Genomic DNA, 17,100 nt, shown 5'->3' with positions numbered 1-17,100 from the left:
TAAGTTCTGCCTATAGTTAATTAACGGGTTTAAAGCAGAAAAATAAAATGAAATTGAATTCTGCCAAGTGCACGTTCATCCGAGGCTTATTGGATGTTTCTGGAAATTTTTAGATGATTTTGTGTTGATGATTGAAGTTGTTTTCTGAACTAGATATGTTAATCAGTTAGTTAGGGAGTTGCATGTTGGATTTGAGTGCCAAATACAAGGCTTTGGCCGAAAAAAAAACTGGATTATGACCAACAAAGTGCTGGAAAAAAAACTGTGTTTGAGTGTTGTTCCAGAAATTTTGCATCAGCTTTTTCTATTTTTGAACTCCTTCTTGCGTCTTTGTTTGTTTGATTGTCGATGCCTTGTTTGTTTAGTTCAGAGTTCAGGTGTTAGATCAAGGAAACTTTGGTTAAGGTAGAGGTTTGAATCTGAATTTGATCTTGATAGGTGAAACTAAGAAAAATTGCAGCAGTTTCGTTCTTTCAATGTTTGAATACTTGCCCAGAATTTTGTATGGAATTTTTCTAAATTTTCTACCTGATTGGATGGTGGTGAATATGAAGTTTGGGTCTAGATTAAAGTTGTGTGTTTGGGTTTGAAATCCGAGCTTGAACAATAAGCTGTGCGTTTGGTTTTGTCTTGGAAGCAAAAGAGAGCATGTTGCATTTTTAGTTGCAGTAGTTTAAGTCTCACGTAGCTTGCATGAATTTGCATGGAAAAATTGTTTCAAAATTGCCTCTTAACCCCCTCAAGTTTCCCCTTATGCCAGTATGACCCAAAAAATTGGGAAAACCAATCAAATTGACCTCTCAAATTCCTTTAGTTTTTGCAATCAAGTCACTACTTGTTTTAAATTTTACATGGGCTGTTCACCTTCCTTTAAATGCCTTGAATTGATCCAATTTCATGTTTACTTTTATCTTTTGTAATTATTTCTTGATTAAAGTGATGCTTTGTCTCTTGCTTTTGCTGCATTACCTGCTTCCTTTGAGTGTAGTGGAGAAGGATACTTGACTCACAGTAGCGAATTGGTCAAACTTGATTTTAATAGGGATCTAATGGTTCAATTTCATAGTTATTAGTGGTTCTTCAATTTTTGTTTTTGAAGAATTTGTGTTGTTTGATTTACTATTAAATTGGTGCATTAATCCTTTGTTTAGTGGTTGTAGCTCCAATTTAGAACCTTCTCCAACTTATTAGCACCACAAAAGGGGACGGTATACTTTCTTTTATTTTTTTTTGTGTATCTCCCTATGTGATCCAACTTGTTAAATGAAAATTGCATGCCTACTTGGTTTTCTTAAATGTTTATTAGTGCCTTTCATTTATTTACTTTTATTTCATTTTTAAATCTTTCTTTTATTTTCATTTATGGGGTATATGTACACATTTTGGCTTGTAATAGATAGGGCATAGCAAGTAATTTGGTCCATTTTCCCTTTCCCCTTTGTTTTAGCTAGCAAATGTAATAGTTAGGGCTTTAATCGTCTTATTTGTCTGGCATGCTTAGTTGCTATGTGTTTAATTTGCTTTATTAAGCTATTGCATCTAGTCGAGCATGCTAAGTGTTATGTGTTACGTGTTATAAGTGATTTTGCATGTCTACTTGATTTCCATATTTATAAATGGATGTGATGGATGAATGTACGTTTCCGCTAGTCCAATGCTAGTCGGAATTCGTAGAATGGGCTAGTCCAACGCTAGACCCTTAGGGTTTTCCCCTCGTTAATACATGTTCGCATGCTCCACTACATTTCATGCATTTTTTTAGTTTTTATGGCATTTGGCATGTCCCTCTAACCTTTTCCCTTTCATTTTAGGCCTTTGCATTTCATGCTAAGTTATAGGGTCCATTTGCCTGAGGAACCCCCTTGGGTAAGGGAAACGAGCGAGCGTGGTTTCAAAATAGCCTTAGCACGCTAGTTTTTCCTTCTAATCAAAGGGAAAATTAAAATCACAAAGCTAGGGGTCATTCCCGTACCCGACCTGATGCATTCCTCTAAGTTCATGCATTTTCATATCATTTTCTCACTATTTTCCTCACTAATTATATATTTTAAATCCACATGTCATATTCACACACTCATTCACTTTCTTTACTTTTCACTTCACACATTGCACCTATTTTACTTATATATTTACTATTTTCATTCACTTGCACACGAGCATTTATGTTTTTATTCATTTGCACACAAATACTTTCAAATTGCACACATGCACCTTTTTTCTACACTTTGCACACTTACACTCTCATTTGAGTCCTCATTTGCATCGTTCATGGTTTTCTATGAGGTCTCTCCTTATTGACCTTCACAATTCATGTGAATGGGATCAAGAGCCTCATCAGAGACATCTCTAGACTTAAGATTGCATTTCTCATTCATTAGTCATATCCAGTTTGCAATACATACTTTGGGTAGAAAATATAGGAAAATAAGGGTTAAATCACGCAACTAGCCTTGGCTAGGTCGAAGGGGTGCCTTGGATTTTTATCCTTGCCTCCCCCTTCGTCAAATGTGACCCCCGAACCTTTTTCTTTGTTTTACGTGGACTAGGAGTCGTTTAAAAAGGGTTTTCTTACTTTTTTCTTTTAAAATTCATTTTTTTTGGGTGACTTGGTACACCCTAACTCTATACCAAGTGGCGACTCCATTTTTTATATAAAAACCCTTTTTAAACTATTTTCCTTGGGTCAAATCGTCGCATTTTCAAAAGTCCCATTTAGACCCATTTTTGTTTTTATCAACAAAAAAATCATTTTTCCCAAATCAATAAAATTCAACAAAAAAAACAATTATTTTATTTTTTCCAAAAAAGTGGGGCGCGACACATATTAAACCAGCAAATTCATCATAAAATGGAAAACTTCACCAAAACTCTTCAAATCAAGAAATAAATCATATATTCCATCACTCAAGCTACTTCTAAGCATAACATAAACATCATAAGGTGTAGTAGAGTGTTCTAGCATCACTTACCAAGTAACAAGAGAGATAGGGATTGTGGACACCTTAGCTCTTCAAAACAACTTCACTAGACCACTCACTATCACTAAAAGGAAAGATTTTATGGAGTAAAATGGATGTAAGTGTAACGACCCCACCTCCCCCTAAGGCGAACCAGAGGGTTCGGCGGGTCGCCTGCCCAGCTCTCGTCGGGACTCAGTCGTTCACTACATTCCTCAAACAGATTACCAGATAAAACTCACATATTACAATATAAATCTCCAATATACATCAAATTCTCCAATAATTACATGTCATAAGTGAAGCGGAAACGATTTCCAACTATACATAAAATGATTCCACATCCAAACGGTACAAAATATAACAATTCCAACTAAGCCATCCAATCACGTGAATAAGCACAACAAGTCCTTCCTTCGCCTTGAGCCCTGTGGAGGGGAATAAAATATTTTTGGGGTGAGCTAGAAGCTCAGCGAGTAACCAGGAAAATCATTAAACAAATATATTTCACAATGTTGCATTTCGATCATTTCGATGATGTCATGATTCAGAGATCAAATGTACGTTTAGTGCTCTCGTGAGCCGGTGAAATCACAGCACTTGAACACCCAACGCTCAAATAGATCATTTAACATTAACATTAACATTAGGAGGGAGCCCTTTTTGAGCTCCGGAGCCATTTGCTCCGTCATGTCACGAACTCACGAACTCACGAAAATGGTGGAGACGTTGGTGTCCAGCACAAGACTTTCCCAGAACTCATTGAAGCCAAATCATGTCATGAATTCACATGCAAGCACGCATGAGATGCAATCGAGTAACATAATGCAAGAAACATTTCACAAGTACTTTGGAAATAGTTTAGGGTCACTCACCTCCATGGCTCAGGAACCATCCATCATATATCATTGCCTTGCTCAAATCCAAGTCTTAGTTCACAAACTCAATGCAAACAAGTCCTTTCAAAATTCGGACAGCACTTCCTCTTATCTTTCTTTACTTTTCCAGCCATCAAGGCTTCATTATTTCCTCATTCCAACCCAAAGGTACACACACAACAACAAGTTCATCCAATAGCCATTCAGCAAGCTCCAAGTAGTACTAGTACAAGTCAAGCTAGGGAAAAGTCCGGAAATGAAAGTGAAGCTCAAAACCAGAAAAACAGGTTTTGACGTCATTTTGCGGTAATGGTACCAAAGGCGCTACGATTGTCGGATGAAGGCGCAAGACCCACCTTTTCGAAGCTAAGAGATAGGGCTACAATATTACAGAAGGTCACTCAACCCAGTTTCGAGTGTAACCAGGTCAAAAATGCAAGATACCATACCAGATTCACAAAAACAGATTCGCATAACGCATTCTAGCGGAAACATCATAACACAGGCTATCCAAGTCCAAATCCAGAAATTCCAAAACCAGCTGAAAGCTAAGAAACAGGGATAAATTTCATCAGAAGGACTCAACAACCAATCCGGAAGCAATTCCAGCCAAAACAACCAATTACAGGCGCAATTCTAACATCCTGATGAACCCAGAACAGCAATAGTAATTTCGACTTATCTCACTCTACACAACTCCGATTGACCTGAAATTTTGTAGGAACCTTTAAAATGTCATTCCCTACAACTTTCATGTTTTTAGCTAAGGCCAATTCGGCCTCTATCTAGGACCAAAAATTTCGGACAGAATGAAGAACCAAGAACCCTAATTTTCCAGATTTCTTCCAAAACAGAATTTACTTGCAATCTTCCACTTTTTCCACCTTCTAGAATCATTAAACATCATTTCCAATCATCATACATAACCACATAATAACAATCATATGAGAACAGAAAAATCCTGATTAAATATAAAACTTCACTAATTTCAACCAAAATCATGAAATCATCCATAAAATCACTTATTCAACCACCACCAATCACTAATTGAACATTATCAAGATCAAAGGAAAGGGTCCTTAGTCACTTACCATGCAAACCCAAGGAAAGACCCAACTTAGCACCTTTGCTTCTCAAACCACTTCACCACACACCTTAATACCACCAAGAGAAAGGTTTTTATGGAGCAAATCACGGTTTTAACGGTTGGTTTGTGAGATTGGGCAAGAAATAGAAGGAAGAAATTGGAAGCTTTTCTCTCTTTTTGTCTCCAAGAGGTTCAGCCAAGGAGCTTATGAAGAAGATGAATTTTGGGTCAAGTTTTTAATCAATTAGTAAAGGTAGTAAAATGGTCAAAGTCCACCCTTGAGTAAGAAAGTGACACTTGTCACCTTTAGGTTTAAAACTTATCTTTTTGTCTCTCCAATACAAATATCTTAACACATTGTACAATAATATCACTTAATACAAAAATCCAACAAGTTGTCAAAAATATATTGCGTTTACCGCACTTGCGGGTCCCACGTCCAAAATACGCTTTTAATTTCTCAAAAACTAACCGATACTAGAAAAATCATTTTAAAACTATTTTTGCTCATAAACTTTATCTGGGGAATTTTTCTAATAAAGAAAATGAAGAAAAGGCGGGCGATTAAATAAAATAAACCCTAGAAAATTAGAAAATTTCCGGGTTCTCAAACTCATTTTTTTTTCGGGGCGTCACAGTAAGCTAATGTTTTTGGGTGATTTGCACCAAGTAGAAGCTTGAAAGTTGATGGAGTTCTCTTCCTTTTGGAGCTTGAGAGGGCCGGCTATGGTGAAGAAAGAATGAGGAAATTTTAATGAATTTTGAAGATATTTAACCTTTGGTCAAAAAAGTCAAAAATGTGAATAGTAAACCATAAAGTCCAACCAACCACCAAGTGACACGTGGCACTCATTAATGCATGTCAATCCTTTCTTTTCTCTCTCACATCAATCATTTCACACACTCTACTTATCTCTTAACACCCGATAAATTGTACACAGTATCCGAAACTTAACCTTATTGGCCGAATTTTTCCGAACTTTTCGCACTAGTGGGTCCCACGTCCATTATATATCCTTAATTTTCTAAAAACTCTCCAATACTAGAAAAATCATCTAAAAACTATAATTACTCATAAAATCCACCAAGAAAATATTTCTAAGCCAGAAAATGCAGAAAACATGCAATTAAGGGGAAAATAAACCCTAGGAAAATAATTAAGGTTTTACGGGTTCTCACACTCTCCCCCCCTTAAATGAATTTCGTCCTCGAAATTTCTCACCTTAATTCCCGAAAAGGTTTGGATACTTCTTTCGCTTTTCCTCTTCCACTTCCCAGGTAGCTTCCTCTACTCCGTGGTTTCTCCATAGCACTTTCACTAGTGGAATCCGCTTGTTTCTGAGCTCTTTGACTTTTCGATCGAGCACTTGGACCGGTTTCTCTTCATAGGCCAGTGATTCGTCCACTTCAATCTCCTCCGGTTGCAATACATGGGATGGGTCTGGATGATACTTCTTTAGCATCGAGACGTGAAATACATCATGGATTCGAGATAAACTGGATGGCAGTTCCAATCGATACGCGACCGCTCCAACCCTCTGAAGGATCTTGTAGGGTCCGACGTACCGCGGTTGAAGCTTCTTTCCTTTACCCGTTGTAAGACTTCGTAAGGGTGTGATTTTGAGAAATACATAATCTCCAACTTCAAATTCCAAATCTTTTCTTCGGTTATCTGCGTAGCTCTTTTGTCGACTCTGAGCTGTTTGAAGTCGTTGCTATATCAACTTGACCTTTTCCTGAGCCTCTTCCATCCATGGAATGGTTGCCGGGTCTAGTGCTTTCTTTTCACCAACTTCATCCCAGTAAATCGGTGAGCAGCATTTACGTCCGTAGAGAGCTTCGTACGGAGCCATTTGAATCGACGAATGGAAGCTATTGTTGTACGCAAACTCTACCAAGGTCATGTGCTGACCCCAGTTGCCTCCGAAATCCAGAATGCAAGTTCGTAGCATGTCCTCGAGAGTTTGAATCGTCCGCTCTGACTGTCCATCCGTCTGAGGATGATAGGTTGTGCTCAAATTCAGTTTAGTCCCCAAGGTTTCTTGAAACTTCTGCCAAAACCGAGATACAAACCGTGGATCCCGGTCGGAGACGATGCTTACAGGCACACCATGTAGCCTTACTATCTCGTCCATGTACAGTCGGGCCAACTTGTCCATTGAATACTTCATGTTCACCGGCAAGAAATGAGCCGACTTGGTTAACCGATCAACGATCACCCAAACGGCATCGTGTCCTCTTTGCGTCCTCGGTAAACCTGAAACGAAGTCCATCGTGATGTTTTCCCACTTCCACTCGGGTATCTCCAAGGGTTGTAATAAACCCGATGGTTTCTGATGTTCCGCTTTCACTTGTTGACAAATGAGACACTTTTGTACGTATTGAGCAATTTCCCTCTTCATGTTGTCCCACCAATAAGTCCCTTTCAGGTCCTGATACATCTTGCTGCTGCCCGGATGGATTGTATACTTGGACCGATGAGCTTCCTCCAGAATCTCCATTTTCAACGACTCCACCTTCGGTACCACTATTCGGTTCCGATATTTTAAAATACCCTCAGGACTCAAATTAAAGTCCGTAGTTTCTCCCTTATCCACTTTCTCTCTCCATTTCTGTACCATCAAATCTTCTTTTTGTGCCTCTTTAATACGTTCCAGTAGAGTGGAGGTAACCCTAACATTGCCAAATATCACCTTATGGCTCCCTAGACAGGGTTTCCACTCGCACACGGATTCTAGCAAATCCCACTCCTTAATCATTAGCCCTGCTACTTGCACCTTACGACTCAAGGCATCTGCTACCACATTTGCCTTTCCCGGATGGTAATTGATCGTACAGTCGTAATCTTCCAGAAATTCCATCCACCTTCGTTGCCTCATGTTTAGTTCCTTCTGGGAAAAGAGGTATCTAAGACTTTTGTGATCCGAATACACTTCGAAAGTCACCCCATATAGGTAATGCCTCCACTTTTTCAGTGCAAAGACAACTGCGGCTAATTCCAGATCGTGAGTCGGGTAGTTCTGCTCGTGAAGCTTCAATTTTCTAGAGGCGAAAGCAATCACATTCCAGTTCTGCATCAAAACACATCCCAATCCCTCTCGCGACGCGTCCGCATACACCGCAAACCCGTCCACTCCATTTGGCAAGACCAGTACCGGAGCCATGGTCAATCTTTTCTTTAGTTCCTGAAAACTTGTTTCGCATCGGCCGTTCCAGATAAATTGGCCATGCTTCTTTGTCAAGTCAGTTAAAGGTCCTGCCAGTTTGGAAAAATCTTCAATAAACCGTCGGTAGTACCCAGCTAGCCCTAAAAAGCTACGAATTTCCGTGGGGGTTTCTGGCCTCTTCCAATTTGTCACGGCCTCAACCTTCGCCGGGTCCACCGAAATACCTTCGTGAGAGATTACGTGCCCTAGAAATGCTACTTTCTCCAACCAAAACTCGCATTTACTAAATTTGGCGTACAACTGATGTTCCCTTAACGTTTGCAACACCACTCTCAAATGCTCCTCATGCTCCTTGCGTGTCTTAGAGTAGACCAAAATGTCATCGATAAACATAACAACAAATCGGTCTAGATAGGGTTTGAAAACCCTATGCATTAGGTCCATAAAGGCGGCGGGAGCATTGGTCAGTCCAAAGGGCATAACGGCGAACTCGTAATGCCCGTATCTTGAATTGAAAGCAGTTTTCGGAATATCCTCCTTCCTAATCAACAACTGGTAGTATCCTTGTCGGAGGTCTAACTTGGAGAAGACCACTGCTCCTTGCAGCTGGTCGAACAACTCATCAATGTGGGGCAGTGGATATTTATTCTTGATCGTAACATTGTTCAGCCCCCTATAATCAATACACATCCTCAAAGTTCCATCCTTTTTCTTCACAGATAAAACAGGAGCTCCCCAAGGAGACTCACTCTCGTGAATGAAACCCCGCTCCAAAAGATCTTGCAATTGCAACTTAAGCTCCTTAAGTTCTGCAGGCGCCATTCGGTAAGGGGTTTTTGAGATAGGTGCAGTTCCAGGTAAAAGATCTATTCGGAATTCTATCTCTCTTTCCGGAGGTAAAGCTACTAACTCATCAGGAAATACATCCGGAAATTCCCTCACTACGGCCACATCTTCCACGTTTAACTTATCCATAGGGGTATTAATTAAAAAGGCCAAAAATCCTTGCGCCCCTCTACTTATCAGTTTCCTAGCTCGAATGCCCGAAATCAAAGCAGATGAGGCTAACCTACCCCTTATATCCAACCTTAAGGTTGCCTCGCCAGGAATGCGAAATTCTACCACCTTTGTTTTACAATCCAGTTGGGCGTTATATTTGGCTAGCCAGTCCATACCCAAAATCACGTCATACCCCTTAATGGACAAGCTTATCAGGTCGCCTAAAAATTTCTTTTCACCGACCCATACATCACAATCCCTATAAACCATATTAGTCACCAAACGTTGATTCCCCGTAGGTGTACTAACTTCTAGGTCATATGGTAAACTAGCAGGTTGTATATCGATGCCACACATGAAATCAGGGTTAACAAACGAATGAGTGGCACCAGGATCAATTAAAACTTTGGCAAAGCGGTGGAAAATAGGGATCGTACCTTCTACGACCTCCGAAGACTCTGGGACCTGATGGGGCTCTAACGAGTAAACCCTAGCTGGAACTTTCGGTTTGGACCCATCTCCCTTCGTTGGTCCAGTATTGGTCCTCGGCGGGGGTTGGCTTCCCTTTCCATCCTGTTTCAGGACCGGGCAAGTAGCCAGTTGGTGGTCCGCGCTTCCACATCGTAGACATTTACCCTGCTTCCTCCAGCAGTTATCCTCGGTGTGGTTTGCTTTTCCACAATGCCCACAGGGACCACGAGGTGCTGAAGCCGAGCCACTCTGAACATTGCCCCTTTGTCCTCGCCCAGCTTGACCACCCCTGAATGGAGTCCCTCTGCCTGAACCAGATTGCCGGCCACCACCCGTGCCTCGTCCAAACTTAGAGGGAGTACTCTTTTCACCTTGTCCAGAGATACTCCCAGGAAAACCACACTTCTTAGCCTGGAAGTTTCGGACCTGCAGCCGTGCACTTTCTACTCGTTGGGCTTTTTCCATTGCCTCGCTAAACGTAGTGATTTGAGCCGCCGCGAGGTCTTTCTGGATCTCAACGTTCAAACCCTGAATAAAGCGCCTAATTCGTCTTTGCTCAGTCATGATTAGCTCAGGCGCGAATTTGGACAAGCGGGTAAATTGACTCTCGTACTCCGCCACAGTCTGAGCCCCTTGCCGGAGCCGGATAAACTCGTCCTCCTTCCTCTCCTGGACTAGAGGAGGGAAAAACTTGGCATTAAATTCTCGGATGAAGTTCACCCAAGTCCACGGTGTCTGCTCCCGTTCCCATTTCTGCCTAATTACGTTCCACCAGGAACGGGCAGCCCCTTCAAGTTGAAACACGGCAAAAGTTACCTGCCGTTCGTCTGGGTAGTGTAGAGCCGCGAATATATCAACCATTTTCTCTAGCCATTTCTCAGCAACGTCAGGGTCGGGTCCCCCAACAAACTTTGGCGGGGAAAACTTTTGAAAACGTTCTAGAGCTCTATCTTCGCTCTCAATATGATGGCCAGGGTTTCCGGGGTTAGGGTTTGGGTTCTGGCCCTGTTGTTGGACTACTTGTGCGAGTAGGTTTGTCATTTGCTGCATAGCGGCAGCTATTTGCACATTGGGGTCTATTTGGGGTTCAGGATTTGGTCCAGTAGAAGTTTCCCCCGTTTCCTTAACCGGTGTGGGTTGTCTAAAACCGCGCCCGCGTCCCCGGCCACTCCGTATACCTTCCATGGGTTTCACTCGGTCTAGGCAAAGGTACTAAACCACAGTAATAACAAGACATATAAGTAACACATAAACTTTGCACAATAACACATTTACACAGGCCAAGCATAAGCACAAACACACATATATACAAGTCAAACACGTATATACAATCAGTCAGTCAAGTACGGCCAAGGCACGTACGTACATAAACGATCCTCCCGAGGATAGGCCTATCAAAAGAAATTTACACGTAGCTAACTCTACATCCAAAACGGTTAGCTAAGGCTCTATCCCTATCCCTATGTACATACCCAAAACCACCACTATCCAAAAGATGCCTAAAAGTCAAGGCCTAGTCAGTCGCCGGGGTCTGGGATCCAGGCGATGGGGTAGACTCCTCCGCAGGGTCGGCCTCCGCACACGACGCCTCGTCACTACACTCTTCCAAGCCATCGTCACACAAATTAAGGATCGCCTTAGCGCGACCCCTGACCTTGCGAGCTCGCTTAAGCTCGCGCTCTCGTGCCTCCCTCAACTGCGCGCAAAGGTCATCAACTCGATCCTCGGCCTCAAGTACGTCGTACTCTAGCTCTTTAATTCGCGCAGCTTGCTTCTCATTCGTCGCCCTATCCTGGATCGCATCGACCTCAAGTCGAGCATTCTCTCTAGCGAACATTTTACGCTCTTTATCCAGCGCAAACACGAGGGTGTTCGGGTAAGCATATTTCTCCTTACACGGGCACCGTCGAAGACGGTTAGACGGGCTCCAACGAATGACGGCCCCTCCCGGCCGTATCTGATAGGGAATCACAGGGAGTACTTTGCGAGGTCTCGTTCCCGAAGGACTAGCACTAGAATCACCCTGTCCGGCCATCCTACATCACAAGAGCAATTAACCATAAATAGAAGCTTAAAGGCCATAAACAAGAAATCCTCAATCAAACAGTCCTATAACACCCAGGCTAATGCAAACCTAGGCTCTGATACCACCTGTGACAGCCCCACCTTCCCCTAAGGCGAACCAAAGGGGTTAGCGGACTGCCTGCCCAGCTCTCGCCAGGACTAACGGTTCAGTTTACGTCGATCTATTACGTTCCGGAACTTACCATAGCGCGCAAACAAGTCAAAATCACAAACAATAAAAAAAAACGAAAATCGAAGCCGAAATTTATCCAAACCACGGCCAAGCATATATATACATTGGAAATCAACAGTTACAAGCCAAACGGCAAACCAAGATATTCGTCTAGTTCATACATGTACCAAAAGCCAGTTACACACCAAACATTGGTGGAAACAAAACACTTAGGGTTTTTTTTTCCCACAAGGAGCTATTCAAAAATACATGTACAAGAGCTCAACTTGTCATCCAACTATCACAATCTTTTCCAAAAGTTTCATTTTCCTGTAAGGAAAACAAATGACACGGAATGAGCTAAAGCCCAGTGAGCAACTATCACAATAGCAGTTAAGATCACATAAGCATAACTATTCAATTCAAGTATGCAATTCCGAAATAAAGCAAATCAGTGAAAGGATACGGTCGGCTCTCAAGAGCCCATTTCCACGCTTGCAATCTTGATCCAACCTCATTGACCTCCGTCAATTTTAAAAGAATAACCAACCGTAGACAACTCTTTACTCCCATTCCTTCCACCCAACATTCCCCAACCGGGCCCGCACTCCATTCAGTCATTTTGGTAATACTCGAGTTTACCGGAACCGAGAGTCTCATTACTACAAGGTTCCTCAGTACAGTCCCCGTGGCATGACAATTTTCACGACCAAGCCCTCGCCGGCTCGATCCAATTGACTACCAAACGGGGTTGAGCTCAGTAATACAGTAAGGTCGTTGGACAATCGTCCAAACGACACCAATTCAGTTTCCATGAAATGGAATTCACCAACCAATATATCAAGTTCAGTAATGCAGTAAAACGGTAGCCAATCAGTGATACTATCAAAAGGGGTGAGGGCGGTCAAGTACACCCTCACCTTAATCAATTCCAATATCCAAGTAAGCCTTCAAGGCATCACATATACATTTAGCAAAGCCACATAGTAACAATTAAGTGAGTAGTATACTCACCAAGCAAGAAAATGATGTTTCATGCACTGCGGTCCAAAGTGCGTCGTGAACCACCGTTTCCTCCTAGAACACATAAATAAGTGCCATAAGACTCGTGAACGAGTCGCAAAACAATGCTAAACATAACCCCAATAGGGTTTCACATGCATAAGTACGCATCATTGGGGAAAATAAACCCTAGGAAAATAATTAGGGTTTTACGGGTTCTCACACTCTCCCCCCCCTTAAAAGAATTTCGTCCTCGAAATTTCTCACCTTAATTCCCGAAAAGGTTTGGATACTTCTTTCGCATTTCCTCTTCCACTTCCCAGGTAGCTTCCTCTACTCCGTGGTTTCTCCATAGCACTTTCACTAGTGGAATCCGCTTGTTTCTGAGCTCTTTGACTTTTCGATCGAGCACTTGGACCGGTTTCTCTTCATAGGCCAGTGATTCGTCCACTTCAATCTCCTCCGGTTGCAATATATGGGATGGGTCAGGATGGTACTTCTTTAGCATCGAGACGTGAAATACATCGTGGATTCGAGATAAACTGGATGGCAGTTCCAATCGATACGCGACCGCTCCAACCCTCTGAAGGATCTTGTAGGGTCCGACGTACCGCGGTTGAAGCTTCTTTCCTTTACCCGTTGTAAGACTTCGTAAGGGTGTGATTTTGAGAAATACATAATCTCCAACTTCAAATTCCAAATATTTTCTTCGGTTATCTGCGTAGCTCTTTTGTCGACTTTGAGCTGTTTGAAGTCGTTGCCGTATCAACTTGACTTTCTCTTGAGCCTCTTCCATCCATGGAATAGTTGCCGGGTCTAAAGCTTTCTTTTCGCCAACTTCATCCCAGTAAATCGGCGAGCGGCATTTGCGTCCGTATAGGGCTTCATACGGAGCCATTTGGATCGACGAATGGAAGCTATTGTTGTACGCAAACTCTACCAAGGTCATGTGTTGACCCCAGTTGCCTCCGAAATCCAGAATGCAAGTTCGTAGCATGTCCTCGAGAGTTTGAATCGTCCGCTCTGACTGTCCATCCGTCTGAGGATGATAGGTCGTGCTCAAATTCAGTTTAGTCCCCAAGGTTTCTTGAAACTTCTGCCAAAACCGAGATACAAACCGTGGATCCCGGTCGGAGACGATGCTTACCGGCACACCATGTAGCCTTACTATCTCGTCCATGTACAGTCGGGCCAACTTATCCATTGAATACTTCATGTTCACCGGCAAGAAATGAGCCGACTTGGTTAACCGATCAACGATCACCCAAACGGCATCGTGTCCTCTTTGCGTCCTCGGTAAACCTGAAACGAAGTCCATCGTGATGTTTTCCCACTTCCACTCGGGTATCTCCAAGGGTTGTAATATACCCGATGGTTTCTGATGTTCCGCTTTCACTTGTTGACAAATGAGACACTTTTGTACGTATTGAGCAATTTCCCTCTTCATGTTGTCCCACCAATAAGTCCCTTTCAGGTCCTGATACATCTTGCTGCTGCCCGGATGGATTGTATACTTGGACCGATGAGCTTCCTCCAGAATCTCCATTTTCAACGACTCCACCTTCGGTACCACTATTCGGTTCCGATATTTTAAAATACCCTCAGGACTCAAATTAAAGTCCGTAGTTTCTCCCTTATCCACTTTCTCTCTCCATTTCTGTACCATCAAATCTTCTTTTTGTGCCTCTTTAATACGTTCCAGTAGAGTGGAGGTAACCCTAACATTGCCAAATATCACCTTATGGCTCCCTAGACAGGGTTTCCACTCGCACACGGATTCTAGCAAATCCCACTCCTTAATCATTAGCCCTGCTACTTGCACCTTACGACTCAAGGCATCTGCTACCACATTTGCCTTTCCCGGATGGTAATTGATCGTACAGTCGTAATCTTCCAGAAATTCCATCCACCTTCGTTGCCTCATGTTTAGTTCCTTCTGGGAAAAGAGGTATCTAAGACTTTTGTGATCCGAATACACTTCGAAAGTCACCCCATATAGGTAATGCCTCCACTTTTTCAGTGCAAAGACAACTGCGGCTAATTCCAGATCGTGAGTCGGGTAGTTCTGCTCGTGAAGCTTCAATTTTCTAGAGGCGAAAGCAATCACATTCCAGTTCTGCATCAAAACACATCCCAATCCCTCTCGCGACGCGTCCGCATACACCGCAAACCCGTCCACTCCATTTGGCAAGACCAGTACCGGAGCCATGGTCAATCTTTTCTTTAGTTCCTGAAAACTTGTTTCGCATCGGCCGTTCCAGATAAATTGGCCATGCTTCTTTGTCAAGTCAGTTAAAGGTCCTGCCAGTTTGGAAAAATCTTCAATAAACCGTCGGTAGTACCCAGCTAGCCCTAAAAAGCTACGAATTTCCGTGGGGGTTTCTGGCCTCTTCCAATTTGTCACGGCCTCAACCTTCGCCGGGTCCACCGAAATACCTTCGTGAGAGATTACGTGCCCTAGAAATGCTACTTTCTCCAACCAAAACTCGCATTTACTAAATTTGGCGTACAACTGATGTTCCCTTAACGTTTGCAACACCACTCTCAAATGCTCCTCATGCTCCTTGCGTGTCTTAGAGTAGACCAAAATGTCATCGATAAACATAACAACAAATCGGTCTAGATAGGGTTTGAAAACCCTATGCATTAGGTCCATAAAGGCGGCGGGAGCATTGGTCAGTCCAAAGGGCATAACGGCGAACTCGTAATGCCCGTATCTTGAATTGAAAGCAGTTTTCGGAATATCCTCCTTCCTAATCAACAACTGGTAGTATCCTTGTCGGAGGTCTAACTTGGAGAAGACCACTGCTCCTTGCAGCTGGTCGAACAACTCATCAATGTGGGGCAGTGGATATTTATTCTTGATCGTAACATTGTTCAGCCCCCTATAATCAATACACATCCTCAAAGTTCCATCCTTTTTCTTCACAGATAAAACAGGAGCTCCCCAAGGAGACTCACTCTCGTGAATGAAACCCCGCTCCAAAAGATCTTGCAATTGCAACTTAAGCTCCTTAAGTTCTGCAGGCGCCATTCGGTAAGGGGTTTTTGAGATAGGTGCAGTTCCAGGTAAAAGATCTATTCGGAATTCTATCTCTCTTTCCGGAGGTAAAGCTACTAACTCATCAGGAAATACATCCGGAAATTCCCTCACTACGGCCACATCTTCCACGTTTAACTTATCCATAGGGGTATTAATTAAAAAGGCCAAAAATCCTTGCGCCCCTCTACTTATCAGTTTCCTAGCTCGAATGCCCGAAATCAAAGCAGATGAGGCTAACCTACCCCTTATATCCAACCTTAAGGTTGCCTCGCCAGGAATGCGAAATTCTACCACCTTTGTTTTACAATCCAGTTGGGCGTTATATTTGGCTAGCCAGTCCATACCCAAAATCACGTCATACCCCTTAATGGACAAGCTTATCAGGTCGCCTAAAAATTTCTTTTCACCGACCCATACATCACAATCCCTATAAACCATATTAGTCACCAAACGTTGATTCCCCGTAGGTGTACTAACTTCTAGGTCATATGGTAAACTAGCAGGTTGTATATCGATGCCACACATGAAATCAGGGTTAACAAACGAATGAGTGGCACCAGGATCAATTAAAACTTTGGCAAAGCGGTGGAAAATAGGGATCGTACCTTCTACGACCTCCGAAGACTCTGGGACCTGATGGGGCTCTAACGAGTAAACCCTAGCTGGAACTTTCGGTTTGGACCCATCTCCCTTCGTTGGTCCAGTATTGGTCCTCGGCGGGGGTTGGCTTCCCTTTCCATCCTGTTTCAGGACCGGGCAAGTAGCCAGTTGGTGGTCCGCGCTTCCACATCGTAGACATTTACCCTGCTTCCTCCAGCAGTTATCCTCGGTGTGGTTTGCTTTTCCACAATGCCCACAGGGACCACGAGGTGCTGAAGCCGAGCCACTCTGAACATTGCCCCTTTGTCCTCGCCCAGCTTGACCACCCCTGAATGGAGTCCCTCTGCCTGAACCAGATTGCCGGCCACCACCCGTGCCTCGTCCAAACTTAGAGGGAGTACTCTTTTCACCTTGTCCAGAGATACTCCCAGGAAAACCACACTTCTTAGCCTGGAAGTTTCGGACCTGCAGCCGTGCACTTTCTACTCGTTGGGCTTTTTCCATTGCCTCGCTAAACGTAGTGATTTGAGCCGCCGCGAGGTCTTTCTGGATCTCAACGTTCAAACCCTGAATAAAGCGCCTAATTCGTCTTTGCTCAGTCATGATTAGCTCAGGCGCGAATTTGGACAAGCGGGTAAATTGACTCTCGTACTCCGCCAC

This window comes from Coffea eugenioides, unplaced genomic scaffold, assembly GCF_003713205.1.
Source record: "Coffea eugenioides isolate CCC68of unplaced genomic scaffold, Ceug_1.0 ScVebR1_2917;HRSCAF=4040, whole genome shotgun sequence".
Taxonomy (NCBI): Eukaryota; Viridiplantae; Streptophyta; class Magnoliopsida; order Gentianales; family Rubiaceae; genus Coffea; species Coffea eugenioides.
The sequence above is the reverse complement of the archived record's forward strand: the minus strand, read 5'-3'. Positions refer to the sequence as shown.